The sequence below is a fragment of the Homarus americanus genome, unplaced genomic scaffold (assembly GCF_018991925.1).
Source record: "Homarus americanus isolate GMGI-L3 unplaced genomic scaffold, GMGI_Hamer_2.0 scaffold36970, whole genome shotgun sequence".
Lineage (NCBI taxonomy): Eukaryota > Metazoa > Arthropoda > Malacostraca > Decapoda > Nephropidae > Homarus > Homarus americanus.
Genome location: NW_024740094.1, coordinates 845,150 through 860,312, shown reverse-complemented (window position 1 = coordinate 860,312; position 15,163 = coordinate 845,150). Strand labels below are relative to the sequence as shown.

The window sequence follows — 15,163 nt, the reverse complement described above, 5'->3', positions numbered from 1 at the left end:
ACATACATAAGCACATATATATATATATATATATATATATATATATATATATATATATATATATATATATATATATATATACAGTACATAAATACATACACATAAACATACGCAACATTAATTTTTATTTACACACAGCCGCTCTACACACATACACAGACAAGACATTCATATGTATTTACAGACAGAGACAGACAGACAGACAACCACCCTACTCACACGGTCCGCCCGCGTGAGTAATAGCTTTCATATTTAAAGTCATCTGATAAGAAATAAACACTCGGTCTGGGTGGAGGAGGGGGGGGGGTGAGTCAACTCTTAAGTACTACAGCTGTAATAACAATACTACAACCACAACAACCACTGCAATAATAATAATACAACCACAACAACCACTACAATAACAATACTACAACCGCAACAATAATAATACTACAATCACAACCACTACAATAACAATACTACAACCACAACAACCACTACAATGATAATACAACCACTACAATGATAACACTTACACTATAACTACAACAACTACAACAATACTAAACAACCAGCATCACTATAAACAACAACAAACCATTACAGTAATACTATAACCAACAACAATCACCACAACAGTAACTACTAATCAATAACCACAAACATCATAGTAACATTAGACAATAACAACAGTAAACAACAACCACAACATTAATCAACAACAATCAGTACAAAAAAACACCACCACCAATGAACAACCACCACAATAACACTTATCAATAACCACCACAACCTCCCCACAACTCACAAGGAGGACTACAGCCGTCCATCATACAGTACTCAACTAACTGCTTAGGTCTTGTCGCCAGTGTGAGTTTGTTGACGTTTAGAGCTGTGCCTTGACCCATTGTTCCTGCTTAATTATTTGAGTGGCTGGGCGAGTGAGCTGAGCGGCGGCCATAGGAGCACTTTCGCTATATCTCGCTGGACAGTATATGATGATGATGATGACATGTATGTGTAATACGTATAGTATGTACGTGGAGATATGTGCGAAATAATACCGAACAATCTATTTACATATATTCACTTATCAAGCTTCCTATTCATTTATTTATCTACCGATGTATCTATAAATCTATCTATCCATCTATCTATCTACACATCACATACACATCTCCCACATCCCCAAATAAATAAACAACACTCACCAACATCACACCTGGGCACGTAATCATCACCGGCTTACCTGGAATTAATGAAAACAAAGGTATTAATTTACACTTCAATAAACAAATCATTTTGGACAAGTAAACAATATTGTCAGTAAAGATCTAATGAGTGAGTGTGTGTGTGTGTGTGTGTGTGTGTGTGTGTGTGTATGTGTGTAGTGATACGACCCACATACAGCCACCACCTGAGTTAGGGAGGTAGCTGTGGGTCGTACATTAAGGTACCCAACACTTCATATCACTACCACAAACATCACTTAACACTGTACCACACAAACACCATCACCACAGGATAAAATAAACAAACACACACATGCAGAGGAGGCGGTTAAAATGTGCACTTTACCACCAAAACAAACACCACACGTATATATAATACTCCGACAAGCACAACAAAAACACCTAAACCTCACTTGATAATCCAGCACGTGTGGTTGTCATGAGCTGTTGAACAATATAGCCCTTGTCATTGTTACAGAAATATGACGCAAATAAAACGTTACGAAAGACGTTTTTGTCTTCGTAACACAGCATAAATATAAAGTACCCATGTTACCTGGGTCTTGAGAATATATTTGTACAGGATAATAAGGGGGACTAATACAAACGTTTCTAAACACACCCACACACAGACAAACGTTCCCCAAATTATTCTATCACAATAACAACACCCCCACCACAAACGTTTCCAACACACACACACGTTAACGGTGAGTAGAGAAGGTAACGAGAGCACACGTGGTGGAGGACTATGCGAGTCGGGGAGGCAGGAAGTGTAGTTTTTCCGGTGGTCTGGTAGTGTGAAGGTGTACAATAGGGTGGGAACAATGACCAGTTGTGTGTGTGTGTAATTGTGTGTGTGTAATTGTGTGTGTGTGTGTGTAATTGATGTGTGTGTGTAAGAATCATGTCAACACTCATAGGTACACATGTTTCTGTGCATATCATACATACATACCCATCAACCAATCAGGCCCAACATCAAGACAACAACACTTCCTTCCTTCCTTCCTCACTCAATAGGAAATATTCCCACGAAGCTCCACCACAGACCACCCAAAAACCTTCCCTTGACTGACACAAACTACGACACACGAACGAACAGAAAGCCGAGGGTGAAAAGGAACCCCAGTTTATTTCACCTGATGAGTAAATACCCTTATACTAACCTAACCTAATACTAACATAACACTAGCCTAACCAAACACTAACCTAAACTAAAACTAACCTACCCTAATGCTAACCTAACCTAATACTAACCTAATCCACCCTCCAAAGGTGATTTAATATCTGGTAAAATAAGCTGAGGTGCCTAAACATCTGCACGTGATCACAAACAACTCATAAATAAACAAAATCAATAACAAAACCCGACAATAAATCACTGCACCATAAATATTTCAAGTAAGCAGTGTAACAGTGAGCCAGGCCATATTTAATTACGGTCCGGGATGTTATTATACCTGGGAATGGATTAAGGGATATTATTTACATTGTACTTTTCCCTCACACACACAGCTCCCTATTAGTCCGTTCCTGATCTATTGGACTGTTGGAGTTTCTGCCCCATATACACACAATCGTAGGGTCTCAAGTGTTTCTCTTACTTGATAACACAACATACACCTAACGTTTCTCACTATTGATTTTTTTCTTCTCATTTTTTTTATTTCTTTATTATTATTATTATTTTACTTTTTAATATAAAATTTATTTACAATGAATTATTATTATTAATACATTTTCGCCCCCCAGGCCCCGATGTGGGTCAGTGACCTGTGCCCGGGTGGGTTAATCCCCGTAAAAAAAACCACATACATACATAGGACCCCAGAGTGTTGGTTAACCGGTCCGTCTAACCTTCCTGGAAACAATTAACAGTACAGGGCCGTTTATACTGAGTTTCCCCGCTGACAGGAAATGGAGGAACCTAACTATAATTGTTTGATTGAAGGGGTCATGTTAAGGGTTCAGTGTGTGAAGCTACTTTGGTACATTTTTAGTACCAGACACATTATAAACGCCTTCTTTACACAGAATAGACAAACTGTACTACAAGCTTTGTCAATAAATTTGTTAAACTAAAAAAAATTTACACACACACTCTCTCTTGACTGGACTTGTCAACACCAATTAGGACACAAACTTAACTAACAACAGTCTTGAACCCTGACACCTCCCTCTATCTCTCCCACTCCCTACCCTCCCTCTCTCCCCACCCCACCTCACCCATCTCCCGCCCTCCTTCCTCTCCTAGCATATATACTGTAGTTTTTACCGCCACGGGTCGCTCGCTAGGATCATAACTTGAGCTTACGGCGGCATACAATACCTCCTCGGGATAACTTTGACCTTTTTCTTAACCGGGAGATTGACCTGTGACCTTCAGCTGGGACACTGACCTCTAACGTGCTTGAATCACCAGTCGCCAGCAACAACACCGTCTGCCTGGATCACCATCTGAAGATTAGCCCCCCCCTAGTGCGTTAAACATCCTAACGTAACGCTAACCCAGCCATTCCTAACGTAACGTAACGCTAACCTAACGCTAACCATCTAACCTAACGCTAACCAGTCAACCTACAACAGCCCTAACCTAACGCTAACCAGTCCTAACCTAACGCTAACCAGTCCTAACCAAACCACCACCCCCAGGTAGAATGAAGTTGTTGAACCATCAGGGGGGTTAATCTTCAGGTGATCAGTCCTCCCTTACTCATCAACACACGCATCCAGCCTCTTACAAACCAGTCCAGCACCTGACATTAACAGTGACCTACCACACATTGGCCCCAACACCTGTGCCTGCAATGCCAAACCAAGCAGAGGAGAAAAGAGGAGGTGGAGAATATGTTGGGGGAGAGGAGTAATAAGAGAAACAACAACAATAACATTTATAACAAACAATAACAATTAGACAAACAAACAATACCAATTACAACAAACAATAACAATTACAACATACCATAACAATTACAACATACCACAACAATTACAACAAAAACAATAACAAAAACAATAACAATTACAACAAACCACAACAATTACAACAACAATGACAATAACAACCAATAACATGTACAGAATCGAATCACCTGTACATTGACCTCCCCCAACTTACGTCACCTGATGATTAAACAAATTAAATCTACCTGAGGGGTCCAGTTAGGTTAGGTTACTTCTACAATACTTGGTTATGTACCGTTTGGCTAGATTAGGCTATAGGTTAGATTATATTAGGCTACGTAATGTTAAGAAGCTAGATTAAGCCTATGTGTTATGAAAAGACAGTCAGACATACATTGAGACAACACAGCCATACCATATAAGACAACAATAACTTCTAAACACATAAAAACACAAACAAACGCGACACCACTAAAGACACCCACCAGACATGATGGAGATAAACAAGTCCACACACACACACACACACACACACACACACACACACACACACACACACACACACACACACACACAGAGCATAAATACAATAATGTTAGTAATATTATCAGTTATTATTTCTTTTATTACTAAGTCACATCTGCAGTTATTACGAAACTTTTTTTTCTTTAAAACTATGAACCCAGACCTGCTAAATCACACTAATTACTCCTATGTAATGTCCACCACAATACCGTGTACCTAATGTAACGTTCCTGAAAAGTTGATTCGTAAAAAAATACGCTTGTACGATTTTTTCAACAATAATGCTCAGAGGGCGACCAAACATGTGTTGTTTGTCATTGTCACGACCCACATCTATTCACGGAGCCGTCATGTTGTCATACTTAAAATATATTTAGAACATGGAGAATTATATGAACTTTGGAGTTTATGTGATTTAGGAGGGAAGAACAAAGGGTTGGAGGAGGGGGGCAGATTCACACAACGCTAGTCCGGGAAATGGATGAACTTTTGAAGACATACTGAATGACAAGAGGTCCTCCCAGATGCACTCATGGACCAATAGTGTAGCTATGTGAGGTAATAACACGACTATCACCTTCCCCTGTCAATGTATACAGCCTTAACAACATCAACTAGAAGTCGACTTGTGAAAGAGACCTAGGGGTACTTTGAAGCCCGGACCTACGGCCTGAAAACAGTGCGTCAATGTTCGAAATAAGGCAAACAGAGTATTGGGTTTTATATCTAGAGTGTAAGTAAAAAGAGTGCAGAGGTCTTATTGCAACTATATCTTGCGCTAGTCAGGCCGCACCTCGATTATGCGGTTCAGTTCTGGTGCCCTATTATAGAATGGATATCAATTCACTGGAGTCGGTGCAGCGAAGAATGACGAAAATGATTCCGGGACTTAGAAACCTTCCATATCAGGAAAGGTTAAAGAAACTAAACTTGCATTCCTAGAAAGACGAAGAATGCGGAGAGATAGGATAGAAGTATTCAAGTGGGTGAAAGAATCAATAAAGGTGATATAGATAAAGTTCTTATAATATCAGAGCAGGATAGGACTCGGAACAACGGTTCAAGTTGGATAAGTTTAGGTTTAGGAGGAAATAGGAAGGAACTGGTTTACAAATAGGGTGGTGGACGAGTGGAACAAGCTTAGCAACTTTGTAGTAAGTGCTGGAACGCTGGAAAGTTTCAAAGGGAGGCTGGATAGATTCATGGATGATAGAGAGTGGTAGTAACTCTCGACAGGAGCTGCCATGCACAGGCCAACCGGCCTGTGCAGACTCCTTATTTTCTTATGTTCTTATGTCCTTAACCTATGGAGGGTCGGTAAGGGGTACTGTCCTCCATAGTCTAGCACAACACAAAACAGGGACTTCTATCTCTCATACCAGTAATTAATTAAAGAGTTTAGTCGTCGAAGTGCAGTGGGTTAGGTTGGGTTAGCGTTAGGTTAGGGCAATAGTTTGGGTTAGGTTAGATTAGGATAGGATAGGTTAGCGTTAGGGCATTAGTTCGGGTATACATCTTCAACGGCTGAGAGGTTACACATCGCCTCTAATTAGCAGGAAACAAGCCGACAGGTGCGCCATACCTGTACAATGTTAGCTGGACAGAGCAAATTCAGATTTTCACAACTTCTTACGATTTATTTCCCTCAAGAAAATATAAAGGATCGCACATAACTGACTGACTGAAGTAACAAAAACGGCGTCCACAATGACATCAAAATAACACTGAGACTCTACCTTAACCAGCTACATACATTCACTTAACACCAGTTTAAGAGAAAAATAACGTATAGTCGTAGGGAGTGGGAGGTAGATGATGAGTGGGAAGTAGACGATGAGTGGGAGGTAGATGATGAGTGGGAGGTAGATGATGAGCGGGAGGTAGATGATGAGTGGGAGTGGACGATGAGTGGGAGGTAGATGATGAGCGGGAGGTAGATGATGAGCAGGAGGTAGACGATGAGTGGGAGGTAGACGATGAGTGGGAGGTAGATGATGAGTGGGAGGTAGATGATGAGCGGGAGGTAGATGATGAGTGGGGTAGATGATGAGGGAGGTAGACGATGAGTGGGAGGTAGATGAGCGGGAGGTAGATGATGAGTGGGAGGTAGATGATGAGTGGGAGTAGATGATGAGTGGGAGGTAGATGGGCTGGGAGGTAGATGATGAGCGGGAGGTAGATGATGAGTGGGAGGTAGATGATGGGTGGGAGGTAGACGATGGGTGGGAGGTAGATGATGAGTGGGAGGTAGATGATGAGTGGGGGTAAATGTGAGTGGGAGGTAGATGAGCAGGAGGTAGACTATGAATGGGAGGTAGATGATGAGTGGGAGGTAGATGATGAGTGGGAGGCAGACGATGAGTGGGAGGTGAACGAATGAGTGGGAGGTGAACGATGAGTGGAGGTAGATGATGAGTGGGAGGTAGATGATGAGTGGGAGGTAGACGATGAGTGGGAGGTAGACGATAGTGGGAGGTAGATGATGGGTGGGAGGTAGACGATGAGTGGGAGGTAGACGATGGGTGGGAGGTAGACGATGAGTGGGAGGTAAACAATGAAAGTGGGGGACGACGATGTGTGGTTTATAGATCTCCCGTGATAGTGAGAGGCCGCCTGCACCTGCCTGGCCCACGGTGATGGGGATTATGTATGTGTGTGTGTGTGTGTAAGGGGAGGTTGTGTGTGTGTGTGTGTGTGTGTGTGTGTGTGTGTGAGACCGACGCCAAAGACGCCCGCTCGACAAGGATGACAAAACGGATCACCGACTGTGTTAAGCCAGCACTTAAACACAACACCCTTGTGAGATATTAACACTATCAGTTATGTCAGTCACTGGGCACACAAACACCCCCAAAAATAATAATAAAAACAATATACACTCCTAACTTCACTTTCAAATAATACACACCCATAAATAAATAGAATAAAAGGTAATTTGATATGTAAATACACTGTAATAAATTAGTACAGGTATAATTATATAAACAGGACGAGAATGAAGTGAGTGGGAACAGGTTAGGTTGGTTTCCTCACTTCCTGCTGCCCAGTGCCAAGTGTGTACAGTACAAGGCACTTTGGCACTTTAAGGTCAGTACAGATGTGTAAATATAACACACACACACACCTTAGGTCGATTCACGAGCCAGCATTATTGTGGAAACGTTCAACAACTTCTGCAATAAGTTCTAAAAAAAATAATCACACACAATATGTATATAGGCAAAATACGGTGTGGTCAGAGCCGGCGTGGTGTGTGGTGGTGAGGGGGGGAAGGGAGCTGGGAGGGGGTAAAGTCCGCATTGTGGTTAGACGGGTCATGGCTACGCCTCTTCCCTCCCCCTCCTCATCTTCCACCTCCTGCTCCTCCTGTTTCTACACCTCCTTTGTTCCATCTCCTTCACATCTTCCACCTCCCCCCGCCTACTTCAGGAGGTGATGTGTAGCCTTGACACCACAGTGAAATGTTCAACACGGGGGCACACTGACACCCTCTGTACATAGCCACTCTTCCCTTTTGGTGCAGCGTGAAGAGCGCGCCCCTGGGGAGGTACTCAGTGTGTCTGTCTGCCTGTCTGCTTGGAAGCGGATAGTTGGCACAATGGTGATCAAATACAAAACCTCTACCCCCCCCCCCTTGTCTAACCGGTGCTGGGTAGTTTTGAAACTATCGTGGCTGGTGATGTTGCATTGTGTCAATATCGGCTGACTGTGGCTACTGACTGTAACACAATTTACTATCAAGACCCTTTAAGACAAGTATAAGCACCAGCCTATAGAACACAACAAACGGCCCAGAACCAACAAAACAACACCAATGACAAGGAAAAAAATTGAGAGCTGGAACTATGACAACAGTGTACAACATATGGACCACGACACAGACCAGCCCTCCACTGACTCCTCCTAACCTCAAACTCCTCACAAGAAGGAAAATAATAATGAAGCTAATAAGATACGGTGTGTTTCTAGTAAGCTAAATAATAAGAAAAAAATCTCATAAGCCAAATAAGAAAAATCTTATAAGCTAAATAATAATTAATACAAAAATAAAAATTAAGACCAAAAATACCGTTGGCAGAATACTAAAATATAAGGTTTTTAACGTACTACAGTAAGTATTAGTTGGGCATATAACGTGAAGGTATGGAAGTGAAACCATAGCTCTTAAGGCGACAGTGTGGCCGGTACTGTACTTAACACGCCTTTTTCCTCCCCAAATTGTAGTTAAGACACCCATCCCGCAGCTGGGTCGACTCGGGCCGCCCTCTCTCAAGTGACTGGGGAGACTCGAACCCTCCTCCATTGGGTCAAGAGACGAGAGTTATGCCCACTAAGCTCCTGAAGATATATTTCAACATTTAAATCAACAGGTTAAATAAGTTGTGGTGTCTAATAATCTTTTATAAACCAAACATTACTCCAACTAATTTGTGTTTAATTAGAAGCAGAGATATTCTACATAGGATTTTATTTATCACTTGATCCAATAAAAAAAAGTTTAAGGTCACTTGAGAACAGACACACCCAAGCTCTCCCACGTCCTGTTGGGTCCTCTGTATCAACACCAGGTAGGGTCCAGACAGACCGAGAAGAAGGGGGGGAGATAGCACACGAACACTCACGCCAAACCATCTCAATCATTACCTGCGACCCGATGCTCAAAAGATTATTCGCCGCACTTCAGTATTTGCCTACAGGTATAATATGCCTCGAGGGCAGTCATCACCAACCTCCTCTCACCTGTTGCTACGTGTGGGACGGCGGGACGCTTGTGGGAGGGTGTGCTGCTGCAGACCTGACCCCGGGGCAGGCAGGTAGGTAGGTGCTCCTCCACAGGTATTTCCGATGTTGTGTCTGGGTGTGTTCTGAGGCTGAAGGGGAGTCTGTGTTTTTATTGTTCTGGTTTGGTGTTTCTTTTTTACACAAACACACACAGTCTTCCTCAAGCACTCAAACACAAAGACCCCTCCCATATCTCAAACACTCCTTAAATCACACACACACACACACTCTCTCTCAAACACCCAAAATATACACACATTCCTTGACTCACTAGCTATAACCCCCCACACATACAGTACACTTCGTCTCTCCAAAGCACAAAAAACACCCCCCCTCCTCCCTCAAGTACTTCACACACACACACACACACACACACACACACACACGCGGGAGGATTAAGAATGTCTCAGGAATGTTACAGGTGACCTCGGGGCTTCTCTCCAGGCGATACCCTTATAAGACTCGACGGGGGAACGATTTACCAAGACTACCCCCAGGGCTACTTGAGGCTACCCAGGGAGTTTACCGCCGTCACCAAGGGTAAGGCAACGACCCCAAGCACCCTGACCCAGCCGGTGTAGCCCCTGGCCTAGTCCCGCAGGCTAGCGTAGGTGTATAAATCTCAGGAGGAGGTGCTTGCTCCCAGAGGCTATCGCTGGTTTGTAGTCCTTGAAATGCGTTCCCGGGGCAACATGCCATGAACGGTACCCTATGGATCTAGAGGATACCCCAGGGCTATCAGGCTACCCAGACACATCAAGAATGATAGTCATAATCCCCGCACCCTGAAACACAGCTGGTAGCCCTAATCCCAAGGGGCTATATTGGTGTGTAGTCCCTGTGGTTACCCTGGAAACTTGTCTAAGGTCACAAATGACGAGGCTACCCTTGGTGGCTACAAGGAGACCAAGGTTAGAGGCAATAACCCAAGCACCTTGACTTGACTGGTAGCCCCTGGTCTAGTCCTAGAGGCTATCTCGGTGTGCAGTCCAAGAAGCTCTCTTTTTATAATCTTCCCTGGAGCTACGAAGCCATACTCAGGGAGGCTACACACACACCCCCCCAAGGATGATTAAAGTACTAATTAACACCGCACCTTGATATACCTGTTCGCCCCAAGTCTAATCCCGGAGGCAATCCAGGTGTGCCATCCCCGTGGCTATCTCGAGAGCCTGCCCTGGGCTACGAGGAGCTTATAAGGAAATATCACAGACACAATCTAGATGACAAAGCAATAACACCGGAACCTTGACCTTGCCGACAGCTCCTAGTGTAATCCAAGAGGCTACAAAAAAGCTACACGGAAGCATCCTCCCAGGAAATACGAGGCTATCCAGGGACTACGAGACTACTGGTTAATGTCTCTCCACCCTATACTTAGCCGATAGCCACAAAATAGGCTTCACCGTAACCTAAAATTGGCCTTTTAATAAACACTCATACCTCGAGGAGCAACCCAGTCGATCGGTATCCTCTGATATAGTCCTCAGGGGGCTACGTGACTACGAACTGTCCCTCCCTCTTACCTTTACCAGGGAGACGAGACGAGTCCAGCGCTTGGTACTGGGAAAAAACATGTCATTCATTTCTCTCTCAATCCCACTCCCCCCCCTCCCTCAATCTCAACCCCCTTCAACTCCCACTCCCCTCCTCAACCTCAGCCCCATCTCCCACTCCCTCAATTCAACCTCATCCTCCCCCTCCTCAATCTCAACCTCAACCCTCAATTCAGCCCTTCCTCCCACCCTCCCTCAATCCCCCTCTCCAAAACATTAAAATCCCATTACCTATATCTAATCACCTAAACATGGCAAATTTCCCCCATATAAAACTTAACAAACTGAATCGAACCTCAATCACTCTACAATACAAACGACCTAACTAGCTACTCATGGCCAATTTGTCCAACGTAACAAGGGACGAAGGTAGACGAAGATCTGAATCATATTTAGACCGTAAGTTTAAACCCTTTTGACTTATCTAACATTATACGGTATATGAGGGTCAATGGTATATACTGTGCTGCAAGTGTTCCATAATTTAGCGAGAAAATATTACCGTACTGTGTCATCATTATTATTATTATTATTATTATTATTATTATTATTATTATTATTAGTAGTAGTAGTAGTAGTAGTAGTAGTAGTAGTAGTAGTGGTGGTGGTGGTGGTAGTATATTCATCATTATTATTACCACTACTATTATCACCATTATCATCGAATCACTATTATCATCATTACCGTATCATTATTATTATTATTGTAACCGTATTATTATCATTATTAACTATCATTATTACTGGGCTATTATATCCATCAATAACATCACTACAGTCGTTAACACAAGTATCGGGTCCATTATTTAGTATTGACAAACCTCAAACATCCTAACTATGCAATTTGTTAATTGCGCATGACCAATCAAATCCAGCCAAAGTACGTGACTGTGCATGACCAATCAAAACCAGCCAAGTACGGGGACTGCGCATGACCAATCAAAACCAGCCAAAGTATGTGACTGCGCATGGCTACTTTATCCGCTGCGCCGCCGACCTGTTGCTATGCGCGCAGTCTTGTCTGGACCCGCACGGACCCCAAACGTAATCTGACTCGACAGTCATTCATTGAGGGAAGCATTTACAGACAGGTTCACTGAGTGTGTCGGGGAGAGGCTGGTGGGGGGGGGGGAGGTGGTAGGAGAGGAAGGAGGGTGGTGGTGGGGTGAAGGAGGTGGTGGTGGGAGGAAGGAGGTGGTGGTGGGAGTGAAGGGGTGGTGGTGGGAGAGAAGGAGGTGGTGGTGGGGAGAAGAGAGGTGGTGGTGGTGGGAGTGAAGGAGGTGGTGGTGGGAGTGAAGGGAGGTGGTGGGAGTGAAGGAGGTGGTGGTGGGGAGGGAAAGGTGGTGGTGGGGAGTGAAAGAGGTGGTGGTGGGAGTGAAAGAGGTGGTGGTGGGAGAGAAGGAGGTGGTGGTGGGAGTGAAGGAGGTGGTGGTGGGAGTGAAGGAGGTGGTGGTGGGAGAAGGAGGTGGTGGTGGAGGAGGAGGTGGTGGTGGTGGAGAGGTGGTGGTGGAGTGGAGGAGAGGTGGTGGTGGGAGTGGAGGAGGTGGTGGTGTAGGAAGTGGAAGGAGGTGGTGGGTGGTGTGTGGTGAGGAGGTGGTGTGAGGAGGGAGGAGGTGGTGGTGTGGAGGAGGTGGGAGTGGAGGGAGGTGTGGTGGGGAGTGGAGGAGGTGGTGGTGGAGTGAGTGTGGAGGTGGTGGGGTGGGGTGAGGAGGTGGTGGTGGGAGTGGAAGGAGGTGGTGGTGGGAGTGGAGGAGGTGGTGGTGGTGGGAGTGGAGGAGGTGGTGGTGAGGTTGGAGTGGAGGAGGAGGAGGTGGTGGTGGTGGAAGGAGGGAGGAGTGGAGGAGGAGGTGGAGTGGGAGGGAGGAGGGGGTGGTGGTGGGAGTGGAGGAGGAGGTGGTGGTGGGAGTGGAGGGAGGAGGTGGTGGTGGTGGGAGTGGAGGGAGGGAGGTGGTGGTGGGAGGGAGGGAGGGAGGTGGTGGTGGTGGTGTGGAGGAGGAGGAGGTGGTGAGGTGGGAAGTGGAGGAGGGAGGTGGTGGTGTGGAGGTGGTGGTGGGGGAGGGAAGGGAGGTGAGGAGGAGGTGGTGGTGGGAAGTGGTGGTGGGGTGGGAGTGAGGGGGTGGTGGGAGTGAAGGTGGTGGTGGTGGGGAGGAAGGTGGAGGTGGTGGGTGAAGGAGGTGGTGGTGGGAGTGAAGGAGGTGGTGGTGGGAGTGAAGGAGGTGGTGGTGGGAGTGGAAGGGAGGTGGTGGTGGGAGGAGGGAGGTGGTGGTGGTGGGAGTGAAGGAGGTGGTAGGGAGTGAAGGAGGTGGTGGTGGGAGTGAAAGAGTGAAGGAGGAGATGAAAATAAGTGGAAAAGATGGGATTAGAAGATGTAGATGAGGGAGTTGAGACTCAGAAGGGAAGGAGATAGAAGAGAAGTGGAAGAGGAAACAGAAAATAAGCAAAATGGAGGAGGAGGAATTAAATGAATATATATCACGTGAACGAAACATGAATGGTAACAGCTTGAAGAAAGAATGAGAGAAGAAGGAAGAGAAGAAAGAATAAATGAATACTCCTTGTAGTGTAGTAGGAAAGACTGACCCCTCCCACCACTACCTTACATTATAGTCAATCGTCTTTAAAATATCACCCCGTGTCCCGCCCCTTGAAATGCCACTTGGTTTAACATGTTCCGAATCACATGAAGATTAAGCACCCCATATCACTTGATGATGTTCCCTACCCTCGTGTGGTGATGTACCCTACCCTCGTGTGGTGATGTACCCTACCCTCGTGTGGTGATGTTCCCTACCCTCGTGTGGTGATGTACCCTACCCTCGTGTGGTGATGTACCCTACCCTCGTGTGGTGATGTACCCTACCCTCGTGTGGTGATGTACCCTACCCTCGTGTGGTGATGTACCCTACCTGTGGTGATGTACCCTACCCTCGTGTGGTGATGTACCCTACCCTCGTGTGGTGATGTACCCTACCCTCGTGTGATGACGTTCCCTACCCTCGTGTGGTGATGTTCCTACACTCGTGTGGTGATGTACCCTACCCTTGTGTGGTGATGTACCCCTACCCTCGTGTGGTGATGTACCCTACACTCGTGTGGTGATGTACCCCTACCCTCGTGTGGTGATGTACCCCCTACCCTCGTGTGGTGATGTACCCTACCCTCGTGTGGTGATGTACCCCTACCCTCGTGTGGTGATGTACCCTACCCTCGTGTGGTGATGCCCTACCCTCGTGTGATGACGTTCCCTCGTGTGATGACGTTCCTACCCTCGTGTGGTGATGTCCCTACCTCGTGTGGTGATGTTCCTACCCTCGTGTGGTGATGTACCCTACCCTCGTGTGGTGATGTACCCTACCCTTGTGTGGTGATGTACCCTACCCTCGTGTGGTGATGTACCCTACCCTCGTGTGGTGATGTTCCCTACCCTCGTGTGGTGATGTACTACCCTCGTGTGGTGATGTACCCTACCCTCGTGTGGTGATGTTCCCTACCTCGTGTGGTGATGTACCCTACCCTCGTGTGGTGATGTACCCTACCCTCGTGTGGTGATATCCTACCCTCGTGTGGTGATGTACCCTACCCTCGTGTGGTGATGTACCCTACCCTCGTTGGTGATGTTCCCTACCCTCGTGTGTGATGACTTCCCTACCCTCGTGTGGTGATGTTCCCTACCCTCGTGTGGTGATGTTCCCTACCCTTGTGGGATGATGTTCCCTACACTCGTGTGGTGATGTACCCTACCCTCGTGTGGTGATGTATCCTACCCTCGTGTGGTGATGGCCCTACCCTCGTGTGGTGATGTACCCTACCTCGTGTGGTGATGTACCTACCCTCGTGTGGTGATGTTCCCTACACTCGTGTGGTGATGTACCCTACACTCTGTGTGGTGATGTACCCTACCCTCGTGTGGTGATGTTCCTACCTCGTGTGGTGATGTTACCCTACCCTCGTGTGATACCCTACCCTCGTGTGGTGATGTACCCTACCCTCGTGTGGTGATGTACCCTACCCTCGTGTGGTGATGTTCCCTACCCTCGTGTGATGACGTTCCCTACCCTCGTGTGGTGATGTTCCCTACCCTCGTGTGGTGATGTTCCCTACCCTCGTGTGGTGATGTTCCCTACCCTCGTGTGGTGATGTTCCCTACCTCGTGTGGTGATGTACCTACCCTCGTGTGGT

General features: G+C 45.9%; 1 protein-coding gene across 3 annotated transcripts in view; it reads right to left on the bottom strand.

The window, feature by feature from the left end:
* Positions 1–15,163, bottom strand: part of LOC121875108 — a 63,161-nt gene that overhangs the window by 42,554 nt on the left and 5,444 nt on the right. Inside the window, exon 2 of one of the 3 annotated variants that reach the window (XM_042379469.1) lies at positions 1,194–1,231. The exons of the other annotated variants lie outside the window; for them this stretch is intronic. The gene's annotated coding sequence lies outside the window, so the exon portion shown is untranslated. The remainder of the gene's footprint in view (positions 1–1,193; positions 1,232–15,163) is intronic. 3 annotated transcript variants of the gene reach the window in all.